The sequence below is a fragment of the Bos grunniens genome, chromosome 7 (genome assembly GCF_055505025.1).
Source record: "Bos grunniens cultivar Pamir isolate PY7600 chromosome 7, Bosgru_T2T1.0, whole genome shotgun sequence".
Lineage (NCBI taxonomy): Eukaryota > Metazoa > Chordata > Mammalia > Artiodactyla > Bovidae > Bos > Bos grunniens.
The window spans coordinates 979,647-993,856 of record NC_141171.1 but is presented as its reverse complement, the minus strand read 5'-3'; the positions used below and the strand labels follow the sequence as shown (position 1 = coordinate 993,856).

At 42.9% G+C, this 14,210-nt stretch overlaps 1 long non-coding RNA gene across 2 annotated transcripts; it reads left to right on the top strand.

Annotated features, from left to right (window-relative positions):
* Positions 1 to 6,791: 6,791 nt before the first annotated feature.
* On the top strand, positions 6,792 to 14,094 carry LOC147367960 (uncharacterized). 2 transcript variants are annotated; one of them, XR_015166346.1, is made up of 3 exons: positions 6,792 to 7,153; positions 10,298 to 10,411; positions 13,785 to 14,094. It is a non-coding gene; the product is annotated as an uncharacterized LOC147367960 (long non-coding RNA). The 2 variants fall into 2 exon arrangements; XR_015166345.1 differs by having other exon boundaries at positions 10,298 to 10,445.
* Positions 14,095 to 14,210: the final 116 nt, after the last annotated feature.

Genomic DNA, 14,210 nt, shown 5'->3' with positions numbered 1-14,210 from the left:
AAAATAACTGAAAACAGGTTGACATCAGAACCCATTGCTTCCAGCCTGATATATCCATGGGTATATGTGGAATGGCAGAGATAGTGGTAACAAGAGAACACAGAAGCCTTTCCTGGAAGGGACCTGCTAACCCTGTCTTAGCTCCCTAAGCACATAGGCAGGCTGTGGTGATTGCCGATGCCAGGGTCCTGGCTACACGTGACTTTGTGCCAGGTACCATCCATACCTGGCTGGCTGAAGATAACAGATGTGACACTGGGTTGTCTCAGGTCTTAGGCATGTTCCCCTTCCGGCTGGAGTCTATACAATAAGCCACCCTGGTGAGGGGTGAGAAGTGAATTTACTTCCCCAGTCATGGAACTGAACTGGGAGCTGGAGACTGGAGTTCACCCCAAGAACCACCTGGAATGAGAGATGAAAGAAAGGGTCCCCAGATGGGAAAGGGGGAAGATGCTGAGTGGTCCATATCTGCCCACTGAACTTGCTGAGTGTCTCAGGGGGTAAAGGTGGCCGTTGTTGCTTGATCACTAAGTCACGCCTGACTCTTTTGTGACCCCATGGACTGTAGACCCGACAAGGCTCCTCTGTCCATGGGATTCTCCAGGCAAGAATACTGGAATGGGTTGCCATTTTCTTCTTCAGGGGATCTTGCCAACTCAGGGATGGAACCCACATCTCCTGTGTCTCCTGTCTTGGCAGGCAGATTCTTTACTACTGGACATCCTCAAGTAAAATCTGAGGTGCTGTTACCAGACTAAGGGCATCGCTAATGGGGAAATCTTTTGTCTCTCAGAAATCGGTGGGACAGATAAGGTCAGGCAGAAGAGAGATAAGTTGGAAGCCCACCCAGGGGGAACAAGACCTCAGGTTGAGCTAGTGAGGCTGGGGTTCCTTCTTTTTTTTGTATTTTTGACAAGAAGAAAAGTTTATTTTACTGTCCAAATATTTTCTTTAAAAATTCAATTTTGATAAATCAGTACCATAGAAACATTTCAACATGAACGTATTCCTATGTACAACTTCAAAAGCAAATGCTTCCAGCTCCAAGTAAAGTGATATTGAACACCCTGACTATACTTAAGCTGTACGATTGGCCATTTCCTAGATGGCCAATGCTTTCCTCAGCTTGGGAAAAAAAGTATACAAGTGAAAAATATAAATAAGATCTTCAATCAGTTGAGAATCATAAAAATGCTTTCTGAAGTTTAATTAGAACTTCAGAGTCTTAATATAAGTCTTTATGGAGAAGTCACCTGATGGGTTTTGTACTTTAGAAAGATTTCTGGAGCAAGAGGAGACTGGTGCAGGCCTGGGGTGAGGGAGGAGGTGAACAGGAGACCTGGGAGGTTGCCCAGGCAGAGATGCCAGAAGCGGGCAGTGGGAAGAAAGAGAGCCACAGCATGGCCCCCCAGTGTCCAGCTCTAGAGGCAGCAGAAAAGCCATTTGCTGATCTTTGAAATACAAATGGTAGCAGGCTGAGTGGGGTGAGGACTATTGGTTGGGCCCTGTTGAAACGGAGGTGACTGTGGACACCTATCCCACCAGAATGGTCCACTGTCTGTTGGACATGAGTCTGGAGCTCAGATAAGGGACTATGCTGGAGACAGTGTTTGGAGTTGGGGACCAGGGTTTGAAGAGACGGAGGGTATAGAGGGGATGGGAGACAATGCTAAGGAATTCAAGTCCAGGATCAGACTTCTGGTGCTCCCTCTTGCTGGCCTGTGGCCCTGTAAACCCCTTCATCTTCCTTGGTTTTCTCATCTGTAAAATGGGGCTGAGAAATCCTAGCTTCTGTGCAATGATGAGGATAGATGAGGATGTCCTCTGCAAACCATGAAGCACAGAGTAGGGGCTCAGAAGACAGTGGAGAAGGCCAGAAAGAGTGTGAGAGCTGCAGCCCAGGCAGAGGCTGGGCCATCCACAGAAAGGGGACTGCTGCTGCTGCACCGTGTGATTGGAACTAAAGTGGCCCCAGCAGGGACCAATGGGTGGAGCTCCAGCCAGGGCAAGGGACTGTAATCCCTGTGGCCTCTCTGCTGGGTCTCTGCCAAGGACAACCACAGCGTCACCCTGCTGGCAGCTTTTGGAGTCTTATTTATTTTCTCCTGAAAACACAGCTGGGAATGAAAGATCACTGGCAATGGGGATGGGTGTTGGCCAGATGGCCTTTCTGTCACCCTTCCCAGAACAACAGGATTTTTGAATTTTCATCTTGTCTTTAACAGGAGAAGAAAATAAGCTGTGTGTGTTGCTTTTTTGCAGAGTTTGGTTGAGTCAGGCTACAGCTGGCTACAAGAACTCCGAGGCCGCCTGGGCCAATCCACCCATAGGACAGATGGAAAGGGGAGTCAGAGAAACTCGGTGTGTTGTGCAGAGTCGTCCAGCTGTTGGGGGGCTCTCGAGTGATCACAGGCTGGTGCTGACACTGGCTCTTCAGGTGTGGTGGCACTTTCGGTTTGCCATGTGCTCCATCACTCATCATAAGTCTCCGTGGCCCACATTAGTTCAGACTGTTATCAGAGGGGCCCACCATGTGCTGGGGAGTTTGTGTGTATAGGTGTGTGCACACGCATGTGCTTGTGGGAACCTGTGTGTATGTGTTTGAAAATGTGTTTGAATATGTGTAACTATAAATATATGGATATGTGTATGTATATGTGTGAACAAAGGGCAAAGCAGAGGCAAGGAGATGGTATGAAAGACCTCGAGGGCTCTGCTCAGATGTGGTAAGGAGTGGACAGCACAAGAAGTCACTTGTTCCATCTTCAAGGCCTTGGCCTTTGCCATTCCCTCCGCTTGAACGTTCGTTTGCCCTAACTGCTACACAGGACTGGCTCATGTCCCTCCCCTCAGTGAGGCCTCCCCTGACTGCCCCCCTGTTAAAAAGTGGCTATTCAATGGTCCTGACACCCACTACTTGCCCCCTGCTCACCGTGATGAGAGTGTACAGGAGTACAGGATGAGAGTGTTCTGGGAGTACAGGACGGAGTGAGCACGGCTGTAGGTAGCCTCCCTGCCAGTGCCTTGCTTCCTCTGCTGTACTGGAGTGAGAGCTAAGTGGGGCCTCTGCTGCTGAGATCTGAGGGGTGGCTTCTCAGGCCTGAGAGGGTAACGACGTGTCTCTGACTAGGCCACCTTGTTTCTCTGCTGTCACCACTGAGCGGAGGCAAAGTGCAGGTCAGTGCCAAGAAGCAGCTGCCAAGCAGGCTCTTCCCTGCCGAGAGCCCCAGTGCACTCCTCTCATGGCAGGGAAGCAACTTTCAGCATGCTGGGTTAGGGTTGAGTCTCTGCTCTACCCCTAAGACCCTCAACTACCAGCCGTTTATGAACCTCCATCTTCTCATGTGAAATGGGAATGATACTCTAGCTTGATGAGTTGTTGTGAGGGTTGAATAAGAGAAGGTGACAGGAATATTTTTACGAGTACAATAAAAGGATAGTTTTAAAAAAACGTACTTGAAAATAAAATGCACAGTCCATCTAAATATCCCTAGAAGAAGAGGAATTAGAGCAGAAATTGTGTAAGAATGTATGTATTAAAACCTGGGAGATACATCCAAAGTGGTATTCAGAGGAAAGTTCATAGCCTTATAATCACCTTTTCAAAAATCAGAAAGAAGAAAAACCCTTGCAAGCAGCACTTTCCCCCCTGACCTCTCACCCCCATTTTGTTTACTGACACATCCCAAGTGGCTGTAACAGTGGGCAGAAGAAGCTGAAAGAGAAGAAGGATGGGGAGGGCTCTGTTGTCAGGAGAGATGAGGATGCCACTGGAAACTGCAAGGATTGAAAGTTCAGGGCCAGACTAGGTAAAGGGGTTTATGCCAGCTGGAGAGTCTGGACAAAGAATGAGGCTGTCCTCCAGACTAGCCCAGCACTTTCTGAAGAGGTCACCACATCGTCTACTGTTTAGACCCAGCACCACCTATGTAGGGTCACTACATTATTGACTATCTAAACTGGGGACTCTAGAAGTAAAAGTGAAAGTCACTCAGTTGTGTCCAACTCTTTGCGACCCCAGGGACTACACAGACCACGGAATTCTCCAGGCCAGAATACTGGAGTGGGTAGCCATGCCCTCCTCCAGGGGATCTTCCCAACCCAGGGATTGAACCCAGGTCTCCCACACTGCAGGCAGATTCTTTACCAGCTGAGCCACCAGGGAAGCCCAAGACTATTGGAATGAGTAGCCTATCCCTTCTCCAGTGGATCTTCCTGACCCAGGAATCGAACAGGGGTCTCCTGCATTGCAGGGGGGATGTGAAGGAGGGCATGATTAATAGCAATGCTGACACAACAGATGTCAACTGGAACTACAGCCTGCAAATCAGTTGTAGGGTCACTCTACTTACATACAACCCCAAAGAAGGCAGGGGCAGCGGTGTGTGATGTATGCATAACTGAAACCCTGAATCAGTGGGGATTAGGAGGAATCTACTAAAATTGAACACAATTCTGAAGGATTCAGATTGTTTCATTGTTGAAAAAATAAGCATTTATATTTTGTACCAGTCAAGGTTTCTGCAGGATAAGATGCCACCCTTAAGGGGGGTGGTTGGAGAAGATTTTCATATAAGAACCCACTGTGAAGGTGTGGACAGGGTATAGGGAAATCAGAGGCAGTAGTCTCGTGCTATTATCAGCAGGGAATGTTACTGTCCCTTGACCTGAAGGAACGAGGAAAGGGAGGAAACCTCTGGAACTTTGAGACTGAGTGGGTGGTGTGCAGAAGACTGTCTGACAGAAGCTGGGTTCTTGGGGTGCAGGAGGCAGGAGACCTGGCAGGAACAGTCTCACTCTCCTTGCTCCCTCCCATCTCCTGCTAAATGTCTCCCCCTGCTGAACTCAAATGAAAGCCAAAGAGAAAGAGAGCCCTCTGAGGTGGTCCATACAGACCAGCCTCCTGGGATATAAAATAGGCTGACGGATGGTAGAGAGTGAATCTGGAGGGGATTGCCCTCAACATCTACTCTTTCAGGGAAAATTTCGTTGGTCTACAAGGGGTCCAACATTTCATAATAACAATAATAAGTATTGGCCAGTTTTTCTTTTTTATTGAGAGATAATTGACATAAAATATCATTTTAGTTTCAGGGGTACAACACAATGATTCATATATACTAGAATGCAAAATGATCACAATAAGTCAACTTACCACCCATCACCTCACATCAGTTACAGTTTTTCTTATGATGAGAATTTTAAAGATTTACTCTCTTGCATGCGTGCTAAGTTGCTTCTGTCATGTCCGACTCTTTGCGAGCCTATGGGCTGTAGCCGCCAGACTCTTGGCAATGGGATTCTCCAGGCAAGAATACTGGCGTGGGTTGCCATTCCCTTCTCCAGGGGATCTTCCTGCCCCAGGGATCAAATGCACGTCTCTTATGTCTCCAGCATTGGCAGACGGGTTCTTTACCACTAGAACCACCTGGGAAGTCCCTTAGCAACTTTCAAATATACAAAACAGTATTATTAACTATAGTCACCATAATATATATTATATCCCAGGCCTTACATATTTTGTACCTGGAAGTTTGTATTAATACCTTTCGACCACCTTCACCCATTTTGCACGCTCCTTACCTCCTGCCTCCAGTGTGTTGGCAACCACCAATCTATTCTGTAAGTTGGTTTTCTGTTGGTTTGTATAGATTCACACATAAATGAGATCATACAGTATTTGTCTTTCTCTGTCGACTTCACTTATCATAATGCCCTCAAAGTTCATCTGTATTGTCACAGATGGCAAGACAGCCTTTTTTTTTAAATAGCTAAATAATATTCTATTGTATTGCCTCCATGTCTTGACTGTTGTAAATAATGCTACAATGAATATAGGGGTGCAGATATCTTTTCAAGTAGTGTTTCTATTTCCTTTGAATCCATACCCAGAAGTGAAATTGCTGGATCATGTGGTAGTTCTATTTTTAATTTTTTTTTTTTGAAGAACTTCTGTAGTTTTCCATAGTGGCTTCATTTTCTCACCAAAGTGTACAAAGCTTCCTTTCTTTGCATATCCTCCCCAACACAACTTCTTCTATCAAGGACCAAATAGTAAATATTTAAGCCTTGTGAGCCATACTCACTTTGTCGGAACTCAACTCTGCTATAGCTGCCACTGATGATACGTAAACAATGAGTGTGTGCCCCTATTTAAATTTTATCTACAAAAGCAGGTAACAGATTAGATGGGTCCACAGGCTATAGTTTATCAACTTCTCAGCTATAGTATTGTTATGGAGTCAATTTGGTTCTTTAATTTGGTCCCACAAGAAATCTAAAATGCTCAGCATCACCACTGTTTGTGTGTGTGTGTGTATGAGAGAGAGAGAGAGAGAGAGAGATAGCAGGGGTAAAGTGGGTGGTGGGCAGTGGAGAAAGAACTGATTAAAACATAGATGCCTGAGTTCTGACTTTGTAGCTGCCAAGAGATCTAAACTGATAGTGCTTCCATTTATTTGTTGATGCAGTAAATAGAGAGCTCAGATGGTCAGGGGACACTCCTAACTTACAGCAGTAGGAATAATAAGTATGCTATTTCCTCCTCTAGGTGCCAGGACAGGCAAGCTCTCGCAGAACCTAAGGTGACTTAAATGAGAAGCAAAATTTCTTTAACTGGATGTTGGTGAAATAGTGGGGCGGGGGGGGGAGCGGGGGCACTCCCACTTCTGTTAAGGGAAGCACACTGACAGAAATCGCCCACCCTGGCCAGGCACCACAGTAACCATTTGCATGAATTGTTTTATGACAGGAGATCCTGATAAGGAATACGGAACTAATAAGCCACCACTTACTGGAAGAATTCAGGAAAGGTCAAAAGGAGACACCGCGTGTCCATCCACTTTCCAGAATCCCTCTCGCTAGCATCCATCTTGGCTGAGCGATGCGTGCACCACCAGGAAAGACTCTGAAGTAGAGTGATTGGCCAAAGACCACCTGGAAACTAATCCCATCACCATAAAACCGGAGACTGCGAGCCATGTGGCAGAGCAGTTCTCCTGGGTTCCCCTACCCTACTGCTCTCTTCCCCGGGTGCACTTTCCCAATAAAATCTCTTGCTTTGTCAGCACATGTGTCTCCTCAGACAGTAACTGGGATCTTTTTGTCCCTGGTCTCCTTCTGATATGGACAACTGGCCAGAGTGCCCCAACCGGTAAGGAACAAGAGACTTTATGGACCTCTCTCCCCTTCTCTCTCTCTTTCCTCTCCTTAACCCTTCCTATCCTCCCCCTTTCTTCTAGTCCCCCGGTCCTGGACGCAGGAATCTGGTCGAAGGGCCTCAGCCTGAGCTGAGGATTGGAGACTGATCACCTCCTCTTGGCAGAGAACTCAAATTCTGGTTCTGTTCTGGTCTGATTTCTGGTAGGGCCGAGTTCCAGTCCTCCCTTCTCTAGAGGCCCAGGGTAAAGTCCCATAACACCTGGGTATCTGCAGGTGGCAGGAGACGTCTGTAAGGCCACCCCTTTTGCCCCCTCTCTCGCTTCCTCCCCTTTCTTCTTTCAACCTGGCATCCTTTCCTCCCTTTGAAATCTTTGAAGACCTGAGATATTTTCCTTAAAGTGTTAGCACTTGAATCTGAAGTTCTGTGTCTCTATAGGAGGTTTTCTGAGAGACTGTATTCTTGTATTTAAGGGAGTGTCTGATGAGGACTGCCAGGTTTATATGTGTGTGTTTTAACTTTGTGTTCTGTGTTGTAATTTTTGATGCCCATTTTGCTTTGTCTGGCCACCATTTGGTTTAGACCTGCCGCCATTTTGTTAGAACTTGATTTTCTTTCCCTGTGCCTTGAGACCAGGGCTCTCAGGAACACTTATCTAGACCATCTCTAACCCCTGATACTGAGAAAAAAATGGGAAAAAGCCTTTAAAAGTTTTATTTATTCCAACTGTTTTATATAAACTAGTAAAATTTATAGTGTAGTATCTAATTTATGACTAAACTTAGAAAATGAAGCTAAATCTTGCATTGTGTCTGTCTAAATATGTCTCAGTATGTCTTTATCTCTGGATAATATTTTTGAGATTAATTTGTAAATGAGCTCTATTTAATTGGCTTAAAAAAAGGTAAGTGCTTACAAATCAAATAATTCTAAGTTAAACAATAAATTCCAGGTTCATGTGAACTGGTAAATAAATATTCCATATTAAATACCTGATATTAATGTTTGTTTGTTGACCTATCTAATATAGACATGTCTTAGAGTAATTAAAATTAAGTAAAATATTTTCAGGTTTAATATAAGTTAAATATTATCATATCTGTTACAGATTTGTCAACAAGAAAATTACCTCAAGTGAAGAAACTTTTAAAAAAATTGTAAATGAGATATAAGCTTTTATATAAACTCTATTAAAAATAATTATTCTTTAAAAATATCTGTCTAAAATAGTCTCTCCAGATTGGTGTAACTTGAATTTCTAAGGGCTGTGCTAAGTGTGCTAAGTGTTAGAAGTCTATTGAATAGCCATTTCCAAATAAAATAAGATTTTGAAACATTTACTACTAAACACTAATTTCCTTCTACAGAGAAACAAAGAGATTTGGGACTATAAGTGAATAATGTTTGGTGCCATCCTAAAATGTTCTAAGAAAACAAGGGTTTTAGAAATTATCACTGGTATTTATGATCACCAGTCTATAAAATGCTAATATAAAAGTTAGTTCTTGCTTGCTAAAAAAAAGTAAAAAGTGTGTTTTCAGTAAAAAAAAAAAAAGGTATGAAAAATACTAAAAAGAGTTATGCATGATCAGGATTTTCTAAAATTAGATTACAATTAGTTAGATAAATGGATTTTGTTAGGAATGACAAAAGCATAAAAAAACTGGTTAGAGCCAATTAGGTCCAAGCTGACTTTCACTAGACCTTGAGCCTTGGTATTTACGCCCATTGCGACATATCAACAAGCTAAACGATACACCCATCAACTGAATCTGACCAAATGTTCTAAGCCCCTTTAATTGATCTTTTCGACAAAACTTCCTAAATCAAGTTCTTTTGAAGTTCTTTTGACCTCTAGCTAACTTTGGGGTGCTTCAGAGGGCCCCTGAGACATCCCAAAGAGAGACATTAAACTGTGTTTATTTGGTTGGTTAAATTACATGAAAAAGATTATCAAAAATCCACTCATGTTATAATGTATGGTAAAATTACTAATAATTTTAGTAGTCCACCAGGCTCCTCCATCCATGGGATTTTCCAGGTAAGAATATTGAAGTGGGTTGCCATTTCCTTCTCCAGGAGATCTTCCTGACCCAGGGATCGAACCTGGGTCTCCTGCATTGTAGGTAGATGCTTTACCGTCTGAGCCACCAGGGAAGTCCAAAATTACTAACACAGATATCCTAAAAATTATATGGAGTTCTTAACATTCTGATATGTCCTGATATTCTAATAGAAAACCTGATGACATCACAAAAGTTAACAAAAGGACTGAATGAACTAGCAAATATAACTTTTATGGTTTCTGTCTGAAAAATTATGGGTTTAAATCTTATGTTTTCCGGGAGTAGGGAAAACCTTCCTGTCAAACTAATTATGACAATATTTTGGTAAAATTATACATTATAAACAAAACAATTATATTTTCTCTCTGACTCCTCCATAAATTGGAAACTCTTAGGTTTCCAGTATGTTTATCAAATAAATTAAAAAGGTTATCTCACTAACATGTACAAAAATCTCAAGAAATTTTGAGACCCTAAAAAGAAAAGAATTGACTTAGATTTGTTAGACAAAATCTGTGATAAGCCTTTGGTGTGTTTCCCAGCCCTGTTTTATTTTAAAAATTCAGTCTGAGACTCTATAAATGTTTCAACAAAATAAAATGTCTATGATCAATTATGGTTATATAAATCATCAGACCAAAATTAGTGAAAACAGACCTATTTTGCAAACAAACTAGCCTTAATTTGGTTATATTTGATAAAAATGAAGGTAATTTTAGGAAGAAAAAGATGTTTCAATAAATGTTAAATCCCAGTTTGTTAATAGAGGTCTGCATGTAGTAAAACTCATTTCTTAGATAGTTCTTTGCTGTTACGTGATATTAATATAAAATTTAATTGAGTTCTTAAAAAACACCCTAAGTTTGTTTCTGAAGCTTATCTCAGTAATCTATCTTTGGATGAAGATCAGATGCCTCATGACCTGCAACCAAGACTGGAAAAAGACATAGTTTAAGAGACTGTCTCCAACCTAGATGGAAAGACTTTTTTTTTAAATCAGGTACTCTTAACTAGCTCATGCACAATGAAACTGAAGGGAAATTAACTCTTAGACTAATTCCCACTTCCAAAGGCCCCTACACTAGATTGGTCTATGGAGAAGACAGCTGACCTGATCTCACCTTGAAATGATGCTCAAGCGGGAGAAACTACACTACACCAAGATGAAAAGATGATGACATCAGAGGTAGACAGCTTGCCCAAGATGCTGGACCTGATTTGTATGATCATTTATAATGTTTCCTTGACTTCTTAGACCTTTGCATAAGGTCAAATGCTCTTCTATCATAGGCCTGATCCTATGCTAGTTTTAAAAATCAATCCAATTGTTGGGTTTGTAGCCAATTACCGGTGTCTAGTTCTGGGTTACCTTTGTAAATTTCTCTACCACAAGACTAACTGGTTGGCCCTGAAAAAATTTACTTAAAAAAAATTATAGTCATATTCAGGTCACTATGATATTACTAGATGAGATCCCCTCATCAGGCCAGTTAAGAATGCCTTCTCTGACTCTGGCCATAAATTTGAGCTTTCTTCTATTACTCAAGCTCAATCAAAACAAGAAGCAAAGTTTCAACAAAGGAGAAAAAATCTCCCACAATTAGGAGATAGATTTATATAAACAGCATGAGGCTATGGTAATTTAGGTTTAAAGTCTCCTCTGTGTTGGAAACAATTAAATCATACTAAAGATAATCAGTCTAGTAACACTAGAAAACTGGGCTATGTGCCTTATAGACGGTGCCAATATATAATTTCCCTGGAAGATAAAGATTCTACAGAGCAGACTGAGTCAGATGACCTGAGATATACTGGGCTACATCTAATAGAAGCTCTTAAGTCTTACTTGTGACTTTACTAATACTGCTGGCTATGTTACTTGTATTTCACCTGTTTTACAAAATTGCTGTTTCTTACACTGCCAAATGTGTGACTGAGGCCTCTGATAAAATAATATATAGTTCCATATGAAATCGACGATGGTAACAGTGTAACTCTAGATATAGAAAGAAACGACAATAGGAAATATTTTCCTAGACGAAGAGGCTAGTAAGAGAGGTGGTCCAAAAATTTTTGGATACTGTTTTATGGCCTAGTCCAGTAACAGCACATTGAGTGGCCTATGAATAATATCTTTGCCAAACCTGAGAATGGACATTCTCAGCACCATGGGATAAAATGGTCATTAAATGCCCCCTCAAAATCATGGTCAAGTTTATGAACAAAAAGGGGCTCTGCCAACTGAAAACTGTCACTTGCCATCTACGTCTACAAAAATTAAATCGTGGCCACTGCAACTGCTGACTTTCAACGCCCCTGAAAGGAGTTCAGCGTGAAAACCAGGAATGAGACACTCTGTGCTCTGGGAAAAACTGGCAGAACAGGCCTTCAGATAGTTAGATCCTTTCAAGAAAAGATTTTATGAGTTCCAATTCTTACATCTTCTCATATGTAGAAAAACACTGACGTCATTAATGGCAACATCTACTTTGGCTATTAAGAAAAATTTTACAGTTAAAAAGTCAAAATAGAGTGGCTATGGTTCAGACATCCTGGGAAATAACTAGATGACACTGTGGTGTAGTTTCAGATTAGACATTGTATTGCTAACACTTGAGTTTTCTGAGTCGTGTCAGGCTTAGATGCCACCATTCTCAAAACGATGTCTGCTGGAAGCTAGTAACTGCAACCTTACTTTTTATAAAACTAGGCAACTAGCTGCCTGGCTACAAGTCTCCCCAAAGTGCCAGGTCCAGACTGGGTTTCAGGCCTATTCTTCTAAAAAGAAATGAGATTTATTTTGTCTATTAAAATTCCAGTTATCCCTCCTCCAGCTACTTCTAATTGGGTCTGTACAACAAAATGGCAGACCAAGGGATTGAGATTTTAATCATACAAGGCTCAGATCTAGGACTTGGAACTCAGGAACACTTCCAGTTCAGTGTCTATTCTCCAAGCTGAGGCAGTCTGATGCCCCACTTTGACAGGAAGTTATCACAGTCATAGTTGCCCAGTTCCCTAAATTAAAACTGAGCAGGACTCTGTGGGGCTCTGGAGTACAGATCTGTTATGTGTTCTCCATTTCTTATCTGTAGGAATAGGCTTCTTTCAGCCTCCTTGACCTTCCCTGAGTTCCAAAGGGTGGATTCAAGCAATTGCTAATCAGGGAAGGGAGGGAATACAGAAAGGTACAGCCTCCAGACAGGGTCCTGGTTCCTTCTCAAAGAAATATGCATAACAATGTCTTTGAGTTCTTTTACAGAACTGGAGCCCTCACCCAGGTGGAGGATGGTAAATTCAGACTGAACACAAGATTCCTGGAGCACAGCTTTGTTGCCTCAGTTCAGTTCAGTTCAGTTGCTCAGTCGCGTCTGACTCTTTGCGACCCCATGAATCACAGCACGCCAGGCCTCCCTGTCCATCACCAACTCCCGGAGTTCACTCAAATTCACGTCCATCGAGTCAGTGATGCCATCCAGCCATCTCATCCTCTGTTGTCCCCTTCTCCTCTTGCCCCCAATCCCTCCCAGCATGAGTCTTTTCCATGAGTCAACTCTTCACATGAGGTGGCCAAAGTACTGGAGTTTCAGCTTTAGCATTATTCCTTCCAAAGAACACCCAGGGCTGATCTCCTTTAGAATGGACTGGTTGGATCTCCTTGCAGTCCAAGGGACTCTCAAGGGTCTTCTCCAACACCACAGTTCAAAAGCATCAAATCTTCGGCACTCAGCTTTCTTCACAGTCCAACTCTCGCATCCATACATGACCACTGGAAAAACCATAGCCTTGACTAGACGAACCTTTGTTGGCAAAGTAATGTCTCTGCTTTTGAATATGCTATCTAGGTTGGTCATAACTTTCCTTCCAAGGAGTAAGCGTCTTTTAATTTCATGGCTGCAGTCACCATCTGCAGTGATTTTGGAGCCCCCCAAAATGAAGTCTGACACTGTTTCCCCATCTATTTCCCATGAAGTGATGGGACCAGATGCCATGATTTTCGTTTTCTGAATGTTGAGCTTTAAGCCAACTTTTTCACTCTGCTCTTTCACTTTCATCAAGAGGCTTTTTAGTTCCTCTTCACTTTCTGCCATAAGGGTGGTGTCATCTGCATATCTGAGGTTATTGATATTTGTTGCCTCACCACCAACCAATCAAAAAGGGTCACAAACCCTGCAACCCTCATCCCAAATGTTGCCTTCTGTTTCCAGGGACCAGAGATGATCATCATGTTAGGTCTTCTGTTTGGCCCCTGTCTACTTCATCTCTGAGAGGGGCCAACAGTTTCAAACTAAATTGCTGTTATTACAAGGGTGAATGATGGTTTCAGGCAAAAAATATCTTGACTAAGATCAGGTAGAGAGAGACTTCTGCTCTACTAGGCAGGCCTACGCCCATGCACAGCAGAAAGACGTTGCGTAAGAGAGCTCCGCCCCAATTCCCAAGAAGTATCTTGCGTATGAAGTCTCTCAGGGGGGAGTTGTTAGGGGAAGCACACTGGCTGAACTGCCCACCCTTGTCAGGCCCTTTAGTAACCATTCACATGAGTTGTTTTATGACAGGAGATCCTGATAAGGATTAGGGAACTAATAAGCCAGCACCAATCAGAAGAGTTCGGGAAAGGTCAAAAGGAGACACCGCATGTCCGTCCACTTTCCAGAATCCTGCATCCATCTTGACTGAGCGATGCGTGCGCCACCAGAAAAGACTCTGAAGTAGAGTGATTGGCCAAAGACCACCTGGAAACTAATCCCATCACCATAAAACCGGAGACTGCGAGCCATGTGGCAGAGCAGTTCTCCTGGGTTCCCTTACCCTACTGCTCTCTTCCCCAGGTGCACTTTCCCAATAAAATCTCTTGCTTTGTCAGCACGTGTCTCTTCGGACAATTCATTTCCGAGTGTTAGACGAGAGCCCAGTTTTGGGCCCTGAAAGGGGTCCCCCTTCCTGCAACACTTCCACAGCTGGTTCCCAGGCTTGTAAATTCT